Genomic DNA, 9,314 nt, shown 5'->3' on the forward strand with positions numbered 1-9,314 from the left:
TGATAAGAATCTTCGATGCCCAGTGAATGCCATTTTATTTCCATGTTCCAACCTTTCTGCATATGTCTTGTCACCACATATTGGACATGCGTAATACCCTTTTGTAGTGCACCCAAACAAGTTACCATATATCGGAAAATGATTGATTGTCCATAAAAGGATAGCTCTCAAAGTGAATGACTCTTTCCGAAAAGCATCATAGACTCCCTCCACCCCATCCCATAGTAACGCTAAATCATCAACTAATGGTTCCAAGTAGATGTCTATATCATTGCCAGGTTGCTTAGGGCCAGAAATTAACAATGTTAACATCATAAACTTCCTCTTCATGCACAACTCTGTAGGAAGGTTATATGTCACCAAAATCACTGGCCAGCAACTATATCTACTACTAAGTGAACTATGTGGATTGATTCCATCCGAAGAAAGAGCTAACCTAAGGTTTCTTGGCTCACTCCCAAAATCTGGCCACCTATAATCAATCAGCTTCCACGATGGCGAATCAGCTGGATGATGCAATCGACCATCCTTCATTCGAGCTTCATTATGCCAAGTTAAACTTTTAGATGTTTCCAAGGACTTAAACATACGTTTAAATCTGGGGATAAGGGGAAAGTACCATAAAACCTTTGTCAAGACCCCTTTCTTCACTACGTTCCTCTTTGTCACCTTCCATCTTGAAAGGCCACATTTAGGGCAGCTTGTCAAATCATGATACTTCTTCCTATACAAAATGCAATCATAGAGCATGCATGTATCTTCTCATATTTCAATCCCAATGCATTCAACGTCTTCTTTGCCTTATACATAGACAAGGATAGCTCTTGACCAATCGGGAGCAAATCACCAACTTTGATCAACATATCCGCAAAACAATTGTCGGTCATGACATGCCTTGCTTTAAGATTGTACAACTTAACCAATCCTGATAACTTGGTGTGCTTTTGACACCCAGGAAAAAGAGGCTTCTCGTCTTCCTCCATAAACTTCTTAAAATCCTCTGGATTTTTAGTGAAGTGTTCATGTGCACCTTCGCACATGTCAACCGTTTCACCAAAAAAATCACGTTCCGGTTGTGGTTCTTAATTTACAGTTTCACTAGCATTTATTTCAATAAGCTTGGCATGCCATATCCAATCCTTGTATGTTTGGTCAAAACCATTAAAATACATATGCTCCCTTATTACTATTCGTAAACTTTCTTGTATTCCCACATTTCTGGCATGGGCAACGAATGCGTCCATGATCAATAGCATTTGCTAATGCTATCCTTAGAAATTCTTCAACTCCCATTTCATACTCTTTACTTCTCTTATCGGCAAGCATCTAAGATTTTTCCACAATTGCTTAACCCATCATTTTTACCAATGCACAATTAAGTTAGAGGAAACACTACTTTATATTCAAACAAAGAGGGCAGCAACCAATTGCATGCAATTCAGCTCAATTGCAATGATGTTACATGAATTACATACTACATGGTGCTGTTATGGATATTCATAGTTTCTGACCTTATATTTAATGCCTCTAAATCAAGAAAAAGGCATGCATACAGGAAGGAAAAGGAGTTGCGAATGTGTCACCTTTTGGTGGGTTTGGATGGTAGGCTACAATAGAATTAGGGGCTACTCTTAAGTGTTTTTCTAATTATAAAGTTAATCTAATCCGAAAGTAATGATTAATTGGCTAAAACAAGCATAATCTAATAAGGTAAGTTGGTTACCTTGGATTTGTACTAAATAATTTATTTTAGAGCTTGAATTTCAGCTTTTAATATTGGTGGCTGAACCTAAAACAGAATAATGGGCTCAAATCTTTGAAAACTATACCATTGTGATGCATTTATCAACCAACCATTGGATTCTCTATTTGAGAACATGAATCACGCAGAGTAAGAAACCATGCAGACATAAAAAGGTTCAAACAAACAGCATCAAATTTACACTCTAAACCATCCATTGCAATGGAAATTACAAGCACAACTAGGGGTGGTTGCGGTTCGGTAACCGCGAATTTTTACTCAAACCGCAAACCGACTGACTATTTGCGGTTTGGTGATTTTGAAACCGCAAACCGACCGAGTTTTTCGGTTTACGGCAACCGCAAAATGCGGTCGGTTACCGCGAATTAGCGGTTTAAAACTGCAAGTTCTCAAGCATTCACAAAAATATAAATTTACAACCTAAATAAATAAATACACAACCTCAATTTCTCAAACATATATAAATTCATAATCTCCTAAACTTCTCAAGCATTCACAACCTAAGAAAATTAAAGTTACAATTCCAAGCATTCCAATTAAAGTTAAACTTCTCAAGCATTCCAATTCCAAATCCTTTAAAGTTACAAACCAAAAGGAAAATGCAAAGCAAAATGAATTAAAGTTACAACTAAAAAGAAAAATCTAATTCAAAGTTAATTAAAGTTACAAACTAAAAGGAAAATGCAATGTACCAATGTTACAAACTAAAGTTACAAACTCAAGGGTTGGTGGTGAGTGGATTTGAAAAACACCGTTGTGTTGTTTGAGCACCAATGTTATCTACAAATAAAACAACATAGTTTAGTACATTTTATTACAAAAAGAAGCATAAATAACATTAGCATAAATAAACTAATTACTTACAAGTTGTCATATGTTCCATTTCCTTGTAGAATTCAACCTCATCATCTGTGCAGCTATACTTTGCGGCTTGAGGTAACCGCAAGTTTTGAAAATCAAATACCGCAACCGCAACCGCAAATGCGGTTCGGTTCTTAATACCGCAAATGCGGTTCGGTTTACCGCGATTGCGGTTTCATTGCGGTAAATTGTCGGTTGGTTTTTGCGGTTTTTCAATTTTTCGGTTTAAAATGTCACCCCTAAGCACAACATTGACCTTCCATCATTTAAATAAAATTGCATCACAATATTTCCCACAGTTGCCAACAAAGAACCAAAGTTTTTTTACTAACTCTCAAAGACCAAACCAGAGTATTCAAACAATTTTAAACAGAATGGCATCCAAATAGAAATAGTAAAAGCATAAATGGAAGCATACGAAACTCAGAACTCAAATAGTGAGAAACAAATACACTCAAGATTGAAGAGGAAGATGCTTTGTCTTACCTGTAGTTATCAAGATTCAGTACAGGTAGAGATAAGAGACTCCACCAAAGGCAGTTGCGTGACCTCCAAAGGGAATGCAAATTTTGGACTTCAACTGACCTCCAAATGAGTTGTTGAAGGTTATTGTGGTGCCATTACCCAGTCTCTGAAAGAAGGCACCCATTTTCAGTAAACAATGTCAAAAAACCACAACCCTTAACAAACTGAAAAATAAGCTTCAAATTGCAACATGCAACATCTATGAAAAATAATAGAACTCAGATGAAGAATAATCAAACCCTAAACTTAAAAATTATATGTATAACAAATTACCCAAATCAAAAAATGCCATGTATAGATCTACCAAACTATGACTTTAACTTTACTAAAATTTAGAAAATAGAAAGTAATTCACAACACAAAGAACATGAGCAATCTCAGAGCCATAACAAAGAACAAGGCTAGCTCTCAACATCTAGAAAAATTGATCCCAGAAACTAGCAGAAATTCCACACACAGAAAAACGCAAACATGGGATCAAATCCACAAACAGAAAAACGATGGTAAAATCCGCTAAAAATGCAGCATAAAGTGTAAAAACGACATTCTCATAATCGTAAAAGCAAGAACGTACCAGCAAAGGATTGGAGTTACGAACCCTAGCTAAAGAAGAATCATCGAGAGGAAGGAAAGAGATGACCGACGAGCACATATCTCAAAACGAAGAGGAGGCGGCCAGAGTGGTATGCAGTGACAGGATGAGAGAGTGATGAGAGAGTGACGGTGATGTGGGTATAGCGAGATAAGGTTTAAGGTGAATGAGGGTATCGCGGGAGAGAATAGATGGAGTTTGAAGGTGAGAAGATGGGAGCTCACTGTCGTTTGTGGGTATCGAGAAAGGGAAATTTTTGGTGAGAATGGGGGAATCTGAAATATTCACAAGGGACTGAATTTTTTTAGGGAAAAATCATTGTAGTGGTCAACTATAGGCTTTTGGCATCAGAGCTAAATTGGCGCTTAAATTTTTTTTTCGCATCAGTATATATCTATCATAAATTCTAAGTGTAATCAATGGCATCGATAGTGAAAACCAAATATTTGTGTTGATGCCTTTATATACTTTTAGTCTTATTATTTATAAAACCGATGCCTAATATACTAACAGCATCGGTATTTCATTTCACCGATGCCTATGTAGTGTTGTGGAAAGTGAAATTTGGCATAGTGTGTAGTGGTATAGCCTTCACCTTCACTAGAAAATCATCTCTTTCTGAATAGATGTAGCACATGATCACTTCCCAAACCATCAAGTCCATGGTTGTCTCTCCCTGGCCATTCCCCATCGCTTAGCGTGGGTGAACAATGCCCACCACCTTCAAAGGTGAAGCATAATTGTCCAACTGTGTCTCGTCCCCCCTAATCCAACCCGGTTCCTTGTCAAATCATTGACCATCCTAATACAAAAAACATCTTTGAGCATAGTCTTCCACGGCCCATATCGTTCCATAGTAATATCCCTTGTCTGTTTCAACTCAGTTTGAACCTACATGGTCCAATCTACCATAATACAGACAAAAATAAGGTAGCCATTCATACTCGATCTCGTACAGCTTTGCAAGTTCATCAAGTGCTAAACGAAGCGTAACACAACACTTTAGGGGCTCTGATATCTTCAACCCTACCCTGATGCACAAGAAACTGTCCAAACAATCCTCATTCAATCCGTGATCCACCATGACGAAAGATCCAAGGTAGTTGCCCAATTTTTTGCCCATTGCTGGAGTCAGAAACAAGGGGAATACGCCTAACCCTTACCCAAAAGTTATGGGTATCTAAAATAACTGTAATCGGATCAACACAACCATCTATTGCCTCAAGCAACAACACGGCCTTATCAAAAGTCCAAGGAGAACTCCTCAACACTCTTCTACGATCAAGATCAGACTTGAAGGAGAACAAAAACCTCTCGCGTGCATCCAAGGAGACTGCAGTGACATCCTCCCATGTACGCCATATATTCTTCATAGTACCAAACAACGCCTCTTTATGGAAAGGCTTAGTTGTGAGTAAGCTCCCAACCAAAAGGAAACGATCAGCCTTCAATTTACTCAGCTCATCCACGCCTACAATCTCCAAAGCCTCTGCCTTTGAGATAGCCAGGTTAATGGTAAATCCTTGAACGGTATCCTCTAATGCCTCAATAGCCCACTCTAAATCTCACCCCAAAACCTTCACAAAACGCGATGTCGAACCCTGGAGAGTCACGAGCCCATCACCGTCATCAATCCTACACAGACAGAGACGCCTATAAGCGAGGAAAGAGCTCTCTGCGGCAGGGGCGTGAGCACTAGACAACGAAAACCCTAGCCGCCAGACTTCAGTTGAATGAATGTGCAATTTTAATATATTCTTTAGACTCAGGTTTTGGTGTTTTAATTTGGTTTTGCTAGTGAATTGAAGTAGAGGGATATGAGGGTCATCCATTGGATAATAAATTGACCCACTTGATAGGAATTTATAGACAGTAAGTATGAGGGATGATCTATGCAGAATAATTGTATTTGATGCCTTGCACTCAATATTAGGTGAACTATGGATAAAAGTTTGGTACATTTTAGAAGAAATTATAAGGAATACGTAGACAGAATGAGAATGTTTTTAGATGACGTTTTTTACCAAAGTGGGTTTTGGAGGTCATATGTCCTTGCAAAAAATGTTGTAACCATTATCGCTATGAAAGAACCATCATCCAACTGCATCTTATAGAAAAAAGAATGGATCCCACATATACGAATGGCCCTTTGGATGCATCGTGAAGAGCCCATGACAGATTTACCATTCTAAGAGGATACAGAATCAGTTCACAATAAAGAAGTAGGTATAGAAGACATTCATGATTTTCTCAATAAAGCCTTTGTGCAAACAATAATTGGAGAAACTGTTGGGACTTCGAGAGAGCCACCTATCTTTGATGGCCAAACACATGAGGCTGAAATGTTTTATAAGTTACTTGAAGAAGCAAACATGGAGTTGTACCCTGGCGTAAATATAAGAAATTGTATTATGTCGTCAGATTGTTCCAGATTAAACGTTTAAGGAACATGAGCAATAATGTCTTTACAATGCTGTTACAATTGGTTAAACAATTATTTGCCAAAGGGAGTTCGGACTCATAGTCGAGAGGATTGACACTTGCCCCAATGATTGTATGCTATTTTGGAAAGATACATTAGACCTGACTGAGTGCACACTTTGTGGTGCTTCAAGGTACAAAGTCAATATTGTGGGAGGTTGTTTATGTTGAAGCATACTACTGAAGATATAAGATGGCATGCAACCGAATGTCCTAAAGATGGATTCATGAGGCACCCATTAGATTCTCATGCGTGGAAGCATTTAGATTCTTTATACCCTGAATTTTCTTCGGAGATACGCAACGTGCGAGTGATGGGTTTAATCCCTTTTCAAATATGAGCAAACCCCATAGTACATGGCATGTTGTACTGTCAGTCTATAATTTACCTCCATGTATTTGAAGCCATTAATCGATGAGTTGAAAGAGTTGTGGGAGGTTCGTATTAAGACGTTTGATGTGTTTACCAACCAAACTTTACAATGAAGGCTGCATTGTTATGGACGATTAATGACTTTCCTACCTATGCCATTCTTTCAGGATGGAGCACGAAGGGGAAGAAAGCGTGCCCGCATTGCATAAAGGAATAAAAGCTCGTAAGGACCTTCAAATTTTGAATATAAGGAAAAAAACAACTCCTTTATATAAATGGGAAAGGTAAGGAGGTTTTTTATCCAGCATTTTTTGACATGAGGAAAAGGGAAAAAACAATGTTTTGTGAAGTCTTGGCCAATGTGAAAGTTCCTGATGGGTATTCTACAAATCTATCTAGATGTGTTAATGTGAATGAGATGAAAATACACAGATTGAAAAGTCATGACTATCATATTATAATGCAAGAGCTGCTGCCCCTTGCAATACGACAGGTATTACCAAAACTTGTTACCATTATATCGCTTGAGCTAAGTGCAATTTTTAGACAATTATGTAGTAAGAAGGAATCTGAAGCGTCATACATGGCTTTAAAACCTAGGATTGCAGTGACATTATGCAGATGGAAAATATATTCCCTTCTTCCTTCTTTGTTGTGATAGTACACTTAATCATGCATTTGGCAGATGAGGCTGCAGTAGTAGGGCCTACCTCATATCGGTGGATGTATCCCATTGAAAGGTAATTAGTTCAACTCTTATTTATTCTTTCTAGTTTTCCATTTTATTTTTAAATTAACATGTTCAATTTTACCATGTCTTTAGATACCTACAAACGTTAAAGAAATATCTTTGGAATAAGAGTTATCCTGAAGGAAGTATGGAACAAGGATATATTGTCGATGAGGGATTAGCTATGTGTACCATGTATCTTAGCAACGTTGAGACTTGAAGGAATCAAAAGGGTCGAAATGCTAATGGTATTGGTCGTGGTGTCAAGTTTTTGACTCTTCAGGTCATTCTAAGGGTTCAGGTGAACAAATATATCTTGACAAAGATGTCTGGGACCAATGTCGCAGAGTTGTCTTGTTCAATTGCGATGAAGTTTTCCCTTTTTAAGAGTGAGATATATATAAATAAAAACAAGCAAGTTGTTGATACTTTTTTTTTTCAATCCTCAATTATGAACTAATAACTAACAAGTCATTACATTATATTGTAAAACATAAATTGCTTCCAAGAATTGAGACAAAGTAATCGACGAAAGACCATACGAGAAATTGAGGGGATGAGAAATAAGATATTTCCAACTTGGTTTAAGGATCATGTAAGTATGTTTAGTTCTATTATGATTCATTTTATGTTGCTGCACCATATTTTCAATTAAAGTTATTTACTTTAGTTGTTGTTTTAAATTATATGTTACTAAACTGTACACAACCCATGATATGTCAATATCTGAGGACTTGCGTTGGCTATCAATTGGTCCTAGTAGATTTGTGAATAAGAATAAGAATCACATAATTCATGAGTGCAAGTTCTGGATTAAATCAGTACACAATAAAAAGAAGAATCAGAATAGTGGTGTATTTCAATGTGCACAGACATCTATTTACTCAAGCGCAAAAGACCGCAATCCAGTAATTGGCAATGTTGATTATTACGGTGTTCTTATAGATAACCCTTTAAGTGCTGCTGATAATTATGTCATTTCGAATCTTGATGATCAGCTACTAAACAATGAGGAATTGCATATTAGGATTTATATGGATGAGATAGTAGATGAGGATGAGCCTGGAAATGAGGATGAAGAAGATGTAGAGTCTTGAGATGATCTCTCCACTGAAAACAAGGATGAGCTTTATGATGACATGGAGTATAGAATTTTTCATGCATTTCTCATCATGGCAATCATCCCCCTTCTCACTCTCGTGGCTAGTCGGGTTCCTCCATGGTCTATTCGGGTTCCTTCACAACAACTCCAACACCAATCGGCGTTCCGACACAGGCTATCATGGCGTTTGTCAGTGATGTGACACTTAAGGTCATAGTGCTAATCGCTGCCCTCATCTTTCCTCTAGCTCCTCCACTCCACCAGTGGTTAATCACACCACTTCCATCTCCTTTTGTCACACACTTTCATTTAAATGATGTCTTATGCGTTCCCTCTATTCGCAAAGATTTAATTTCTATCACTAAATTTAATAAACAAAATCACACTTCTATTGAACTTTTTCCTTATTTTTTTCTTGTCAAGGATATGAGCAAGTGGCGGCGTTACTTCACGGCCCAAATAAAGATTATACATATGAATGGCCTTCCTCGTTGCCTTTGTCTCGCCCTTTTCCACAAGCTATGGTGGGCGTGGTGCCCCCCTTCATTTCTAGCATTGTCGGCTTGGTCACCCTAATCATCTCACCTTCCTTTAAATTTTACATTCCTCCTCGGTTGCTATGCCTTCCGATCCTACTGTTTGCACTTCGTGTCATTATAATAAGGGCCATCGACTCCCCCTTAGAACTTCTTCCCTTGTTAGCAAAGGTCCTCCTGACCTTCTTTATAGTGATGTTTGGGGCCCTGCCCTGTACTCTTCCATTGATAGTTTCTCTTACTACATCATTTTTGTTGATCATTTTACCAAATTTATTTGGCTTTATCCCATGAAACGCAAGTTTGATGTCTTCTCTATTTTCACTAATTTTAAAGCTCTTGTTGAGAATTA

The 9,314-nt window shown here is 37.8% G+C and overlaps 1 pseudogene; it reads left to right on the plus strand.

Moving 5' to 3' along the window:
• The first annotated feature begins 5,331 nt into the window (after positions 1 to 5,331).
• Positions 5,332 to 8,421, plus strand: LOC148920785 (uncharacterized; annotated as a pseudogene).
• Positions 8,422 to 9,314: the final 893 nt, after the last annotated feature.

Source organism: Prunus mume, linkage group LG1, assembly GCF_029339155.1.
Source record: "Prunus mume cultivar Tortuosa linkage group LG1, ASM2933915v1, whole genome shotgun sequence".
NCBI classification, from domain to species: Eukaryota; Viridiplantae; Streptophyta; class Magnoliopsida; order Rosales; family Rosaceae; genus Prunus; species Prunus mume.